General features: G+C 49.1%; 1 long non-coding RNA gene and 1 pseudogene across 1 annotated transcript in view; one reads left to right on the top strand and one right to left on the bottom strand.

The window, feature by feature from the left end:
* LOC144368435 (uncharacterized) overlaps positions 1–12,244 on the top strand; it is a 188,697-nt gene that overhangs the window by 23,323 nt on the left and 153,130 nt on the right. The window lies entirely within an intron of this gene.
* LOC144368192 (deubiquitinase OTUD6B-like) lies at positions 7,716–8,856 on the bottom strand (annotated as a pseudogene).

Here is a 12,244-nt window from a genome sequence, read left to right as displayed (position 1 = left end):
CCTGGTTCTCTTTAAACCCCACCCAGGCTGCACATATCTGGGGACTGTGTGACACTCCGTCCTGCAGGCTAGATCCTTCCAGCACTGCCTGTGCCCAGCCAGGGCAAGCCAAGAACCAGGGAGCCCAGTCTCTCACTCACAGACCTCTGGATCCAGGTTCTTTTTCTTTTTCTTTATATCATCCTTTTTTTTCTATTTTTTTTCCTAGTATTCTAGGGATTGAGCCCAGGGGTGCTCTACCAGGAGCTACATCCCTAGCCCTATTTATTTTGAGACAGGGTCTCACTAAGTTGCCCAGGCTGACCTTGAACTTGCCATCCTCCTGCTCAGCCTCCCAAGCTGCTGGGATGAAGGTGTGGGCCACCACACCAGGCTTTTCTCCCTCACACACACACCTCGTTTGTAGTTACACATGAGCATAATATCTTTAGTTTGTTTATTTCTTTTTATGTGGTGCAGAGACTCAAACTCATTGCCTCACATGTACAAGGTAAGTGCTCTGCCACTGAGCCACAGCCCAATCCTCTCTCTCTCTTTTAACACAGTGTCTCACTTTGTTGCCAGCTGTTCTCAAACTCCTGGGCTCAGGAAATCCTCCCATCTCAGCCTCCTGAGTGGGGAGACTACAGGCACGGGCCACACACCTGGGTCATTTAGTGTTTATAACACAAGGGGGGCTGGGGAGGGAGCGCCCCGACTCTCCTCTCCTTGAGGCAGTCTCAGTTCAGAAATCTCTTCCCTGGATGATCAAGAGCCAAGGTCAGACACACTGGGTCCTCAAGGATCCCAAGTGGGAACCCACCCCATCCCACCCAAGCAATTCTCTCAGCCCCAGCAGAGACTGGAATTTAAGGAGCCAAGTCTTGACCTCTACCACAGCAGGACCCCTGAGTTCTCACCTGGGCACATATCACCCTGGGACCAGGCTCCCAGTCACTGAGTCACACATTCTCACAGTGGAACTTCCGCCCCAAGCTATTGATCTGCCACCCCCTCAGGGACATGGAAGGTTCCCCAATGTGTGTTAGCTGGTGGTGTTTTCTGTTTTGTTAATTATCTATACATATTGGATTCCTCTGGGGATATCCTGGGGCATCTCACCTGGGCTCACCTTTCCTGATGTCATTCTCTTACCTCGGGTTTCTCTGGCTGTCACATCTACCTGCCCTGTGGCTGCTCTGGGAGAGAAACCAAGAGACTCCACACTCCTCCAGAATCACCTGCAGCCTCTGCCCAAGTGTTGCTCAAAACTGCCTACAGCGCCACCTCGTGGCTGAGGGCCACACTGCAGGCGGGGTTTCCTGACAGGAGGCCCTCCAGCCTCAGGTCACCTCCATGGAACACACCTGTAATGAGTGCCTACTGCGTGCCAGCAGCTCTGGAGCACAAAGACAGAAGCAAACTCACTGTCCCCGAGTGGCCCAGGGGTGGTGGGAGAGAAGCAGAAATCCCGTCAGAGCAGGGTGTGAGGGCTGCTCTGAGGGAAGCAGGTGCCTTCATGAGGAGGAGGCAGCCATGGAAACCTAAATAAAGCAGGAGGGAGGCCTGGGGAGAAGGCAGGGGGCCTGCAGAGGACAGGCCAAGCCACAGACCACCAGGAGGTGAGGGGGCTGCAGGGAAGGGAAGGGCTGTGGCGGGGGGCTGAGGCCAGGTCCCTGCCCCTGATGGAGACTGGCAGAGCAGACTCCTGTGCCCTCCCCTGACCCCGAGTGTCTGAGGAGGTGGAAGGCTGGCCAGGACAATGAGCTTGGAATTGACAAAGAGAAAAAAAGCAAATATGAGCTCCTCTTTGCTTAAAAACCTTGCATGACCATTGGATGGGGAGGACAACGAGGAAGTCACTAAGCCCATCTTCACAGATGTCACAGGTCCTTCCTCACACAACTCCAGGGGGTCACACAGGTTGAGATCTCAGCACGGGGGACAGAAACAAATGGAGCCAGGGAAGGGACACCTGACTCCCCCAGAGCCCAGCCCACTGTGGATTCAGCATCCACAGGGCTGATGGGAGCTGGGGGGACGGGCCTCCCCACCAGGAGCTGAGGGGACGGGGCTTGGCAGCAAGGCCTGATGGAAGCAGCAGTGTCCACCCAGGGCAGACCCAGCTAGGAGGAGGGTGAGCAAGAGGGAGGAGAGCCCAGGCCGCAGGGCACCGAGCTACAGCCAAGCAGCCCGCGGGGAAGGCCAGCGGGGGCAGGATGGGACGGAGGCCCAGGTCACAGGCCAGGTCAGCACGATGAAGACAGAAGAGCCAGGACGAACCCCTTCCCCCTCCCCTCAAGGACTCGGGGTCCAGGCCAGGCTGCAGGGGTCTGAGGCCTGTCCAGGGAACGAAACCCTGAGGCCAAGGCTTCCCACTGGCCCTTCAGGTGGTGGGGGCCAAACACACTCATGCAGGGTGTGGGAACAATTCAGCCCCCAAAAACCTGAGGACTGAGACGAGTGTCCTCTAGAGAAGAAGCTCCCGAGAGGGGACCAGCCCTGGGCAGGCAGGGGACTCCTGCAGCAGCGCCCACTGCAGATGGAAGGCCCAGGCTCTGGTAGCTCTTTTGAGGAGATTGCGGGCTGCAGTCCATGCGCAGAGCTCCGTCTGCTTAGAACATCTGCTCCTCTGTCTTCTAGCTGCTGCTCACAGAGGCCCACCTCTGCCCAGCCTGAGCCTTACAGAGGAGGCGCCCCACCAGCCCAGCCTGACCCCCCAGCACCTGACCCCTGCCCCATCACACTGAGACCAAGACACGAGTCCAGGCTCAGGTCTGGACAGGGGCCATGGGCCAGGGCCCTGGAGTCTCTCTCAAACCCGAGGCCACAGACTCACCCAAAACTCAGTGAACAGGCTCCCCATCTCCCAGGCCTCCCGGGGAGCCAGGAGCAGAACTGGGCACAGATGGCACTGGAGCTCAGTCTGGTCCCCAGCACAGTCCAACTGGTGCTGGAGTCCTTCTTCCTCCTGGGAGAGTTTGCTCCCCTGGGGCCATCTCCTCTATCCTCTGGCCCAGAAGACTTACAGGTGCCCCAAGGCCCCAGGTGCCTGGTGCTGGGCATTTGCCTCTCCCAGAGGCCTCATAAACTGCTGGCACCCAACCTGGACACTTGAGGCCAATGATCTGCCTGGTCCCTCATCGTCCAGCCTTGTCCTACAAGAAGGAGAAAGACCTGGGCAGAGGGTCCCTTCTCTGTCCACAGCCCACGCTGTGAGTGTTCAGTGAACCATGCCAGCCCAGCCCTGCCTGTCCAGGGGTGATGAGGGCCTGATCACCGTCCTCTCCTCTTCCTGTCCATCTCTCCTGCTAAGCTTCCCTACTGAAGCCTGTTCCTGAGCCCTTAAGAATTTTTAGGACCATTCTTGTGACTTTGGACACAACGTGACTGTTACAAGAAGACCCACTTTCAAAATGGCACAAGACACTGCAACTGAGGACTGGGGACACAAAGGTGACTTTTGAAAGGACAGAGCATAGAAGAGAAGGGGGTTAAGTCACCCAGGCTGTTTCTCCAGGCCCCGCCCTGTCCACCTCCTGGGCCCAGACATCTCACCTGGCTCCACTTTCCAAATTTCATTCTCTCACCTCAACTTCTTCGAAAAAATGCCCCGAAAACCCTGAGTGTTCCTTGTTCTCTGAAATGCTGACTGAAGACGGCTGGGTATTTTAATGCAGGTCACAGACACCCCCTGACTGCTCTTCACAGCGAGGACCTCTTGAAGGCTGGGGAGGTAGGGGGGTGGCGGAGGGGGCTCAGCCTGGGACAGCTTTTCAGTGTTCCTGGAAGAAAACCTCAGGCCCCTCCCAGGAGCAGGGCCACCGTGTGGACAGGAGAGGATGAAATGCCTACACTCTGTCCTCAGGGCCCAGGGCACCCATGCTGGTGGCAGGAAGTGCAGGGAGCAGGAAGGGAAGCTGGTGGGTGCTGGGACTGGAGTGGGGAGAATCCTGCCCCACGAATGGAGCTGGGTCCACCCACAGAGGGAGGGCAAAGACCTGACCTAGTGCCTGCCTCGGCTGCGCCCAGTGCTGGGGCTTATACTCGTGTCTAGTGCAATCCTGTGACTCAGCCACTCTGCCCCACCTGCCTCAGCCACAGTGGTGCACCCGTGCATGGCACCCCTGGACAGGCTGCTGTAATGTTGAGTGAAAGAAGCCAGAGACAGGGACACCAATCTGGGACCAGGGATGCCACTCAGTGGGAGAGCATTAGCCCAGCAAGCTCAAGGCCCTGGGTCCGATCCCCAGCCCCACAATAAACAATAAATAACACACACCAATCTGTGATCACACATGTGTGAGTCCCAGACTCTGACAAACCCACACCTTCATGCTTGTGGATGCCACGCTGAGGGGTCAAACTGTGGGAAAAACGAGGAAGTGGTTATCTCAGAGCGGAGGGGGAGGCGCTTGTTTGCTGGGGACACAGATTCTCAGAGTGATGGCGCTGTTCCATCTTGTGTCATGTGGTACTTTGGTTGATTTTTGCTTTATAATAATTCCTTTGGCCTGTACATTTATTTTTAAGTACTTTTCTGTTGTGTTATTTTCACAATTAAAAATGCTTTAAAAATACTGTTGAGGACTTTTGTTTATTTATGTTTCAAGACATGGTCTCTCTAAGTTGCCCGGGTTGGCCTTGAACTTGCCATCCTCTGCCTCAGCCTCTCTTGTAGTTGGGATTACAGGTGCATACCACCACAACCAGCTGTGTTGGTAACTTTTGAGCATAAGTGTTTCTAAGATTTTTGTTTTCTTCCTCAGGACTTATCACAGATGTGGGTAACTAGGCACACAGTATGAATATTTTATAGTTCTTGAGACACATTATACACAATATTGTATCTCACCATTCAGTTTGCATTTCAGTGACTGCTAGTAAGTTAGAACATTTTCCCAGGTGTTTGTCATTTTCTACTTTCTACCATTGGATAGCCAGTCATGTCAGTAAGGTGCCTCCTCAGCATTTCGAAGGAGCAGAAAGATCCATGCAAAGATATCCAGGAAGGCCGGATGTGGTGGTACACACCTGTAATCCCAGAGACCAGGGAGGCTAAGGCAGGAGGATTGCAAATTCAAGGTCAGCCTTAGTAATTCAGCGAAGCCCTAAGCAACTCAGTGAGACCTTGTCTGTAAATAAAATATAAAAGGCTGGGATGTGTCTCAGTGGTTAAGCATCCCTGGGTTCAGTCCCCCATACCAATAAAACAAAACAAAATAAAAAAGAATACAAAACCCAACAAACCAAGGAGGGCCAGGGGTAAGAGAAGGAGGCAGCCAGGCCCGGCTTCTGGAACCTGGGATCTGACCAGCTGGCATCCCTTCCCCTCTGCAGCCACAGGGCTGTGCCCGTCTTTTCTGCTGGGCTCCCTTCATCCTGGGTCAGCTGGAGCAGCAGGAGGGGCAGGCTGGAGAGGCAGAGTGAGCTGACTTCACCCCTGCTGCAGGGAGCTGGTCCAGGACCTGCAGACACAGGGTGGGGATGAAGAGCACAGCACTCGGGCTGGGCTGGGGAGGGGGCCTTCAGCTGGAGCAGGAAGGAGGTTGGGGAAGGGGGGCGAGGCGTGCAGAGAGAAGAAAACTGAGCAGACGGGAATTTCAGGGGATGGAGGAAACACTGGGCAGATCTGAAACTATCCTGGAGGGACTGGAAGAGACCAGAAGGGCCTTGAACAGCCAGGAGTTGAGCCTTATCTTCAAAGTCAGCGTTTCCCAAATCTGTGCTGATTCAGAACACTAATTTAGCAGGACCTTGGTGGAGCTTTTGGGTAAAAAGGGAAAAGGGACATAGGACCTCATGGTCATGTGTTGTGAAACACCAGAGCAGAATTCAAGCTGGTGTCCTGCTGCATGAGGGACTCCGAGTTGCTCAGAAGGAATCTGGTCTGAAGCGTTTCCCAGATATATCTGACCTTTCCCCTGTCCTCTTCTTCTTTTTGGCACCAGGGACTGAACCCAGGGGTGCTTAACCCCCGAGTCACATCCTCAGCCCTTTTTATGTTTTATTTTGAAACAGGGTCTCACTAAGTTGCTTAGGGCCTCCCTAAATTGCTGAGGGTGGCTTTGAACTTGCTGTCTCCCTGCTTCCTTCTCCAGAGCCCCATCCTCCTTTTTTTAAGAAGTATCTCTCAGAACTGATGATCCATGGATTTTGCTGGAAGTTTCTCATGTAAGTAAACTGGACGGCAGTTTGTTGACATGGTGGGTGACGGGAGCTGAGCTATGCCCTACTCTCCCCTGAGAGCCCTTGCCTTTTCAACTCTCTTCCCCTGTGATCGATGATTAATAATGTGGTCTCATTCAATGAGACCTATTTCAATCCCAAGGGCTCAGCCACATCTCCATGGGAAATATGAGCTCCTAGGGTGAAGCTCCCTGCCCCCAGCCCACACCCTGGCCAGTGGTTCACACACACACACACACACACACACACACACACACACACACACAGTTAATCAACTCCTGACTGGGTGCCAGCCAGGGGCAGGTGTTCCAGTGCTCCAGGTCCTGGGACACATCCACAAAGGCAGCCACCAGCTTCCCTGTCCCCGTCGTTCTACAGTGATGAAGGCACCTCACAGCGACCACCGTGCAGAAGGAATGGTGTGGCATTTGAGGAGACAAGGGCTCTTGGAAAGGAGCAGGGAATGCAGTAGGAGGACCAGAATTGGGGGGCTTCAGTTTTACGCTGGGGGATCAGAACTGGCTCCGAGGAGAAGGAGAACTTGAAGAGAAGAAAGGGGGTGAATGAGTGGCCACGCAGACATCCGGGAAACAGCTTTTCAGGTGGAGGATCCCGCCTGGCTGATGGCCCTCAGTGGGGAAGTACCCGGTATGTCCCAGGAAGAGGAGGATAGTGTGATTGGAACAGATGTGAGCCCAGGAAGAGGGAAGGAAATTCTGAGGTCAGAGAGGAAATGGGAGCCAGAGCAGCTCCATCGTGACCTAGAACCTGGGGTTGCCAGAGGAACAAAGTATATATGAAAATGGATTTTACATTTGGGTGATTTTATGTAAACCACACGTTAGAGAGACCAGAAAGGACTTTTTTTTTCTCTGTTATGTCTTGTTATACACAAATAAAAGGAAAATCTCTAATCTTTAGAGGTTTAAATTTGACAGTGACTATCTATTTACCTTTGACTTTGTCTCATTTCTTTAAACTTAATAGCTGAGTCCCATCTGAATAAATATTTTAAAATTCTTAATTATTAAAGCAAACTTCCTAGGTGCACTGACAGGCTATATAAAAACCTCATCCACTAATCCCATCAACACTAAGGTTACTGCAATCAAGTTCATTTTATAAGCATTGATTAAATTTTCCATCACAATACCATTTGTAATCAATGACAGAGAATGAATCATTTCACTTCTAGAAAAATGACACTGAAATTTTCTTTGGAAAATTTTAATAGTGGGATGAAATTTCTAAACATTTAAAAATATATCCTTAAGCAGAACAAAATATCCAGGATGCAATATAAGTAAAAATTATAAGAATGTATCAGTAAACAGGGTACCACCTTGGTCTATAAGTGATATTCTCCACATCAATTTTTAAGTTTCAAAAATACCACTAAGAGGACACTGGTTGAAGTTTATCTCTGACCTATTTCTAAAAAGCCTGGCAGTACACTTATTCTTAAAATTGACTTAAGGTACTTGTGTTTTCAGTAGCATTTAGAACAATTTAGCACTTGGTAGCAATACTCCGATTGGCACACTGCACTAAAACACAACTGTGTAACATTTTGTAAACTCGCTGCAATTTTCAGTAGCTACACACCGTGCAACAGAATTATGATGTTCTCCTAATCCATATGCATGTCTCATATACACAAGTATTAATGGTTGTTTGGAATATTCTTTGCCAACTACAATAGCAGGAGAATCTGCCTGCATTATCTCTATTGGTGTTTGTAAAATGTGAGATGGATCTCTTACTCAAGTTGGTCTCCCCACGCAGCTGTGTTTACAATATCATCACAGTACTTTTCAAACTCTTCTGGAGTATGCGTATTTCCTGAATTAGGATTCGTTAAAAATGGCAAAAAGTCTCCCACGTGGCTTTGCATATATTCAGCAGTTTGACTTCTTAAGGCAGCCACAGTCCCAGCACAGTCCTGTTCTTTCAGTTGACCCTCAATGGCTCTCTACACACAGGGGCCATCAGAAGGAATCTGTTTGATTTCCAACTCTCCGACTGCCAATATTTGAGCAAGGTTTTCACTTTCTACCTGTCTAGCTCCAGATAAGTTCTCAGTTTCAGCTTCAGCTCTCCTTCCCTCCTGCTCCTTTCCCAATGCAGCTTTCTTCTCCCGTCTCTTCTGTGTTGTCCGAAGCGGCTGATTTCCAAGTACCAAGTTTGAAATATTAACAGCAACAGTATCTATCTTATTCTCCTTGCAGGTCAGTCTCCATTGCTCCAGTTTCTCTTTATGTTTCTGTTCCATTTCTTTTTTCCAACTTAGCAACATCTTCAGTGAGTTGCTTCCTCCTTTTTTCTTTTTTTTTTTTTTTTTTTTTTGTCATTCATGCCCTGAATTTTGGCTGACCCGCGCCTTTCCCTGGATCCAGATGGCTTCTAAATTGCTACTTCCCATCCCATCACCTTGCAGTTCCTTCTTCTCTTTGCGATGCCTCCTCATCAGCTGCTCCTCCTCCTCAAGCTCTTGGGTCAAGTCTGATTCCCTGAGGACTGGGTCGCCCAGCACAGGTACTGCAGAAAACCTGCAGCAGGAGCCTTGCACCCATCAATCCTCACCCAAGGCACCATTGGTCACCGCTGAGACCCAGCCCTGCCTTGGAGGCGGCACCAGATCCGAGTCCAGCCATTGGAATCTGAGAGGAAGTTTTTATACAGTAGCATGCAGCCAAACAAGATTCCTGCAGAGAGTATATTAGTATCAGAATCATGAATGAATTGGAGGATTTTCCCTGTCTGATAATGTATAATCTTACTCTGTGTTTCATTTCATTTGTCTTCCCAGAGTTTTCTGTAAATTCAACAACTCAGTTTGCAGAGTTTTAGTCATTCTTTAACATGTTTAAAAATTTAGTTTGTACATTACATTTTGTAAGGGAATTGATGTCAGAAGGAATATTAAGACATCATAATAGGAAAAGAGATCCACTAGGAGAGCTTTGGTTATTAGATTTGGGCTACTTTGATTCATGAAATAATCTTCTGTATTTGTGTAAGATTTGATGAAGGGCGATAGGTGTATGAATGTCTAATCGACTGCAAACATTTTGCATTCCTTTTGTGACCTAACTTACAAATATTCAAAGTTGTTTTTCATCCTGCTTTGCTACTTAAAAACAGCTGCTATAGAAAGACAAATGAACAAGCCACGGATCATTTTGTCAAAAGACAAGTTGCAAAGTAGCACATAAAAAGTGCTTAATCCCATTAATCATTAGAGAAATGCCAAATTAAAATCATAGTGACGTAGTATTATACCATCTCAGAATGACTAACATAAGGAGACTGAAAGCACCAAATGTTGGGAGAGGACTTGGAGGAACCGGAATTTTTGTGCACTGCTGGAGGTAATGTAAAATGAAACAGTTATTTTGGGAAGATGTTTGACAGTTTCTTGTAATTTTAAGCCTACATTTGCCACATGATTTGGCAGTCCCAATCTTAGATATTGACTCAATAATCCCATTCCTAAAGAAATGAAAACCAGGGCTGGGCTTAGGTGAGGCAAGAGAACTACCCAGAGTGCAAAATTTAAGGAGGCATTCAGTCCAGGGCTGCACTTGCACAACCCTTAGAATAATCACTCATTTAAATTTCTATTCTAGATGCTGACCTGAGAAAACTTTCCACACAAAAGGATGCATGTTCATAGTTGCCTTTCTTTGCAGTTTCCAAAATCTAGAAACAACTCAAATGCCTATGAACAGGTGAATGAATGATCCTATGGTGATACATGCATACAAAGGCAAAACCCAAGAATTCTGAGGATGGGTTTCTCTGCTCCCCCAAAATATCAGACCCTTCCTTGCCTGGGTTCTTCTCTCCTTGACTTCCAAGAAGCTTCTACTCATGAGTTCACTTCATTCCCAGGAATAGAAATTTTATCCATATTCCATATTAAAATCCTCTGCTAACACCAGCGCAGCCTCTCAGCCTTTGGGTCTTTAAAGGAAGGGCACAGGTGACAGGGGCAGAGGAGGGGACAGCAGGGTGACATGGGATAAAAATCGCCCCCATCAATTAAATTTGTCTTCTCTAAGCTGTCCTTTCACCCCTTGCCATTAAGTGTAATAACCAAAGGAAAAGTGCTTCTTTTGAGCTTTTAATCTGTTTGGCGATGACCTTTAGAACCTTGTTTAGGGAGACCCAGGGTAAAGAGAAAGTCTCTTAGGGCTGTTACGATGAATGTTCCAGACTTGGCTTTAAAGACCAACTTCCTATATGACCTTTACGAAGCATCTTTCCTATACTGGCCTCACAAAGGTCTCTTTCTAAATTCTCTTCCTAGATATAACTACCTGTTAACTGTTTCATGAGTATTTTCCATAAATATTCTGTGAACATTGAGGCACAGAATATGTTTACCCAAGTAGGATCATATTACACATATAGTTACCCAACTTCCATTTTTCACTTAAAAATACACCCATGCATCTTAGCTATCTTTCATTATTGCATTACTTGGTCTACTGGGTCATTTCTGATATTTAGCTATTGTAGAAATCCGTATACAAACAATTTTGACCTACATTATGTCAGTATCCCTAAAGGAGATGGTCCTAGAAGTAGTTTTGCTGGGCCAAGCTTTCAAAGTGTTTTAAATTTGGTAGATATTTTCAAATTGTCAAAGAAGTGTCTTAAATTTGCTTTCTCACCTAGTCAATAACAAGGTGCCTGATTACCTTGTAGGTATTATCCATCCATTTGGGCTGTGCTAATTGGGTGAGAAGGAAAAGGAATTATATTCAGGTTGTTTTTACTTGCATACATGTAATGTATTCATAATGAAGATAAAAGTCTTTTTATATTTACTGACTATTTGAAGTTTTCATCACTTTCTACATTTTCTATGGACTATTACTGTACATGAAAAGGTATTTATGCATCAAAGTCATTAACTATGGTTTGTTTTAATCCATTTTCAGAGAGTATTATTATTTATAACACTTTTCTTGTTCTTGCAAATATGTTAGAAGCGGAAACTGCCATGGACATTTTGTTTTGTCCCAGTTCCAGTGTCCCGCCCTGTGCTCACCCTCAGGGCTCCCAGGGCCCAGGCTGAGGTGGGGGACGTGGTGGAGCTTCACTGCGAGGCCCTGGGGGGCTCTCCCCCGATCCTGTACCAGTTTTACCTGGAGGACGTCACCCTGAGGAACAGCTCGGCGCCCTCTGGGGGAGGGGCATCCTTCAACCTCTCCCTGACTGCAGAACATTCTGGAAACTACTCGTGCGAGGCCGACAATGGCCAGGGTGCCCAGCGCAGTGAGGCGGTGGCACTCAGCATCACAGGTGAGTCTCTTATGCCCAGGGCACGGGTGTGAGCCAAAACTTTCCTCCAGGGACCCTCTGGTCATTCTCATGGGCTTTACCAAGAGGGTGCTTCCCAGGTACACTAAGCTGGAGGCTCTTTATAAACTGATAGATTTCCAAATGCTTCTCCAGCGATGGCACTTGTGGTGGGGGCAGGGACAAAGAGCATCATCGAATTCAGGGTTTAGCTGCTGGCTCTTCTCTCACTGGCCACTGTCCATCCTGACCCTCAGCCCTGTCTCAATCATGGCAACGCCCTGCCTCACAAAGCCGGGAGCCATGTCCTGTGCCACACCAACACCCGCTTGGCCTCAGGGATTCTGGGCCTCTAGGCTCGTCCTGTCTCCCAGGCCAGGCACCAGCTTCAGGGCTCAGAGCAGCTGAAGGCCACAAGCCTCTGTCTTGGGCTCACGCATGGGGTCTCCCCGTCAGGGCTAACGGAGAGCCAAAGTGGTCCTGTGGCCCCAGGAGTCCCTGGGGGGCTGCTGGGGACGGGGGTCCTGGCTGCTGGCACTCTGCTCTTCTACCATTGGCTTTCGAGGAAAGCAGGTAAGAAGCTCCTGGCTCACCTCTGCCTGAGCCCCTCCCTCCTCTGCCTTCCTTCAACCTCATGCCGACTGTGTGACCGTACCCCAGGCTTTCAAAACCTCCTCTCCTTCCACCCCACAATCCCTCTTCACCTTTCCCACTGGGTCCCCCAAAGCCCTCTTTACCAAATCTGAAACTGCTGAAAGAGCCGTGT

The sequence above is a fragment of the Ictidomys tridecemlineatus genome, chromosome 11 (genome assembly GCF_052094955.1).
Source record: "Ictidomys tridecemlineatus isolate mIctTri1 chromosome 11, mIctTri1.hap1, whole genome shotgun sequence".
NCBI lineage: Eukaryota > Metazoa > Chordata > Mammalia > Rodentia > Sciuridae > Ictidomys > Ictidomys tridecemlineatus.
Note: the sequence above shows the minus strand (reverse complement) of the source record. Positions and strands in the feature narration are given on the sequence as shown.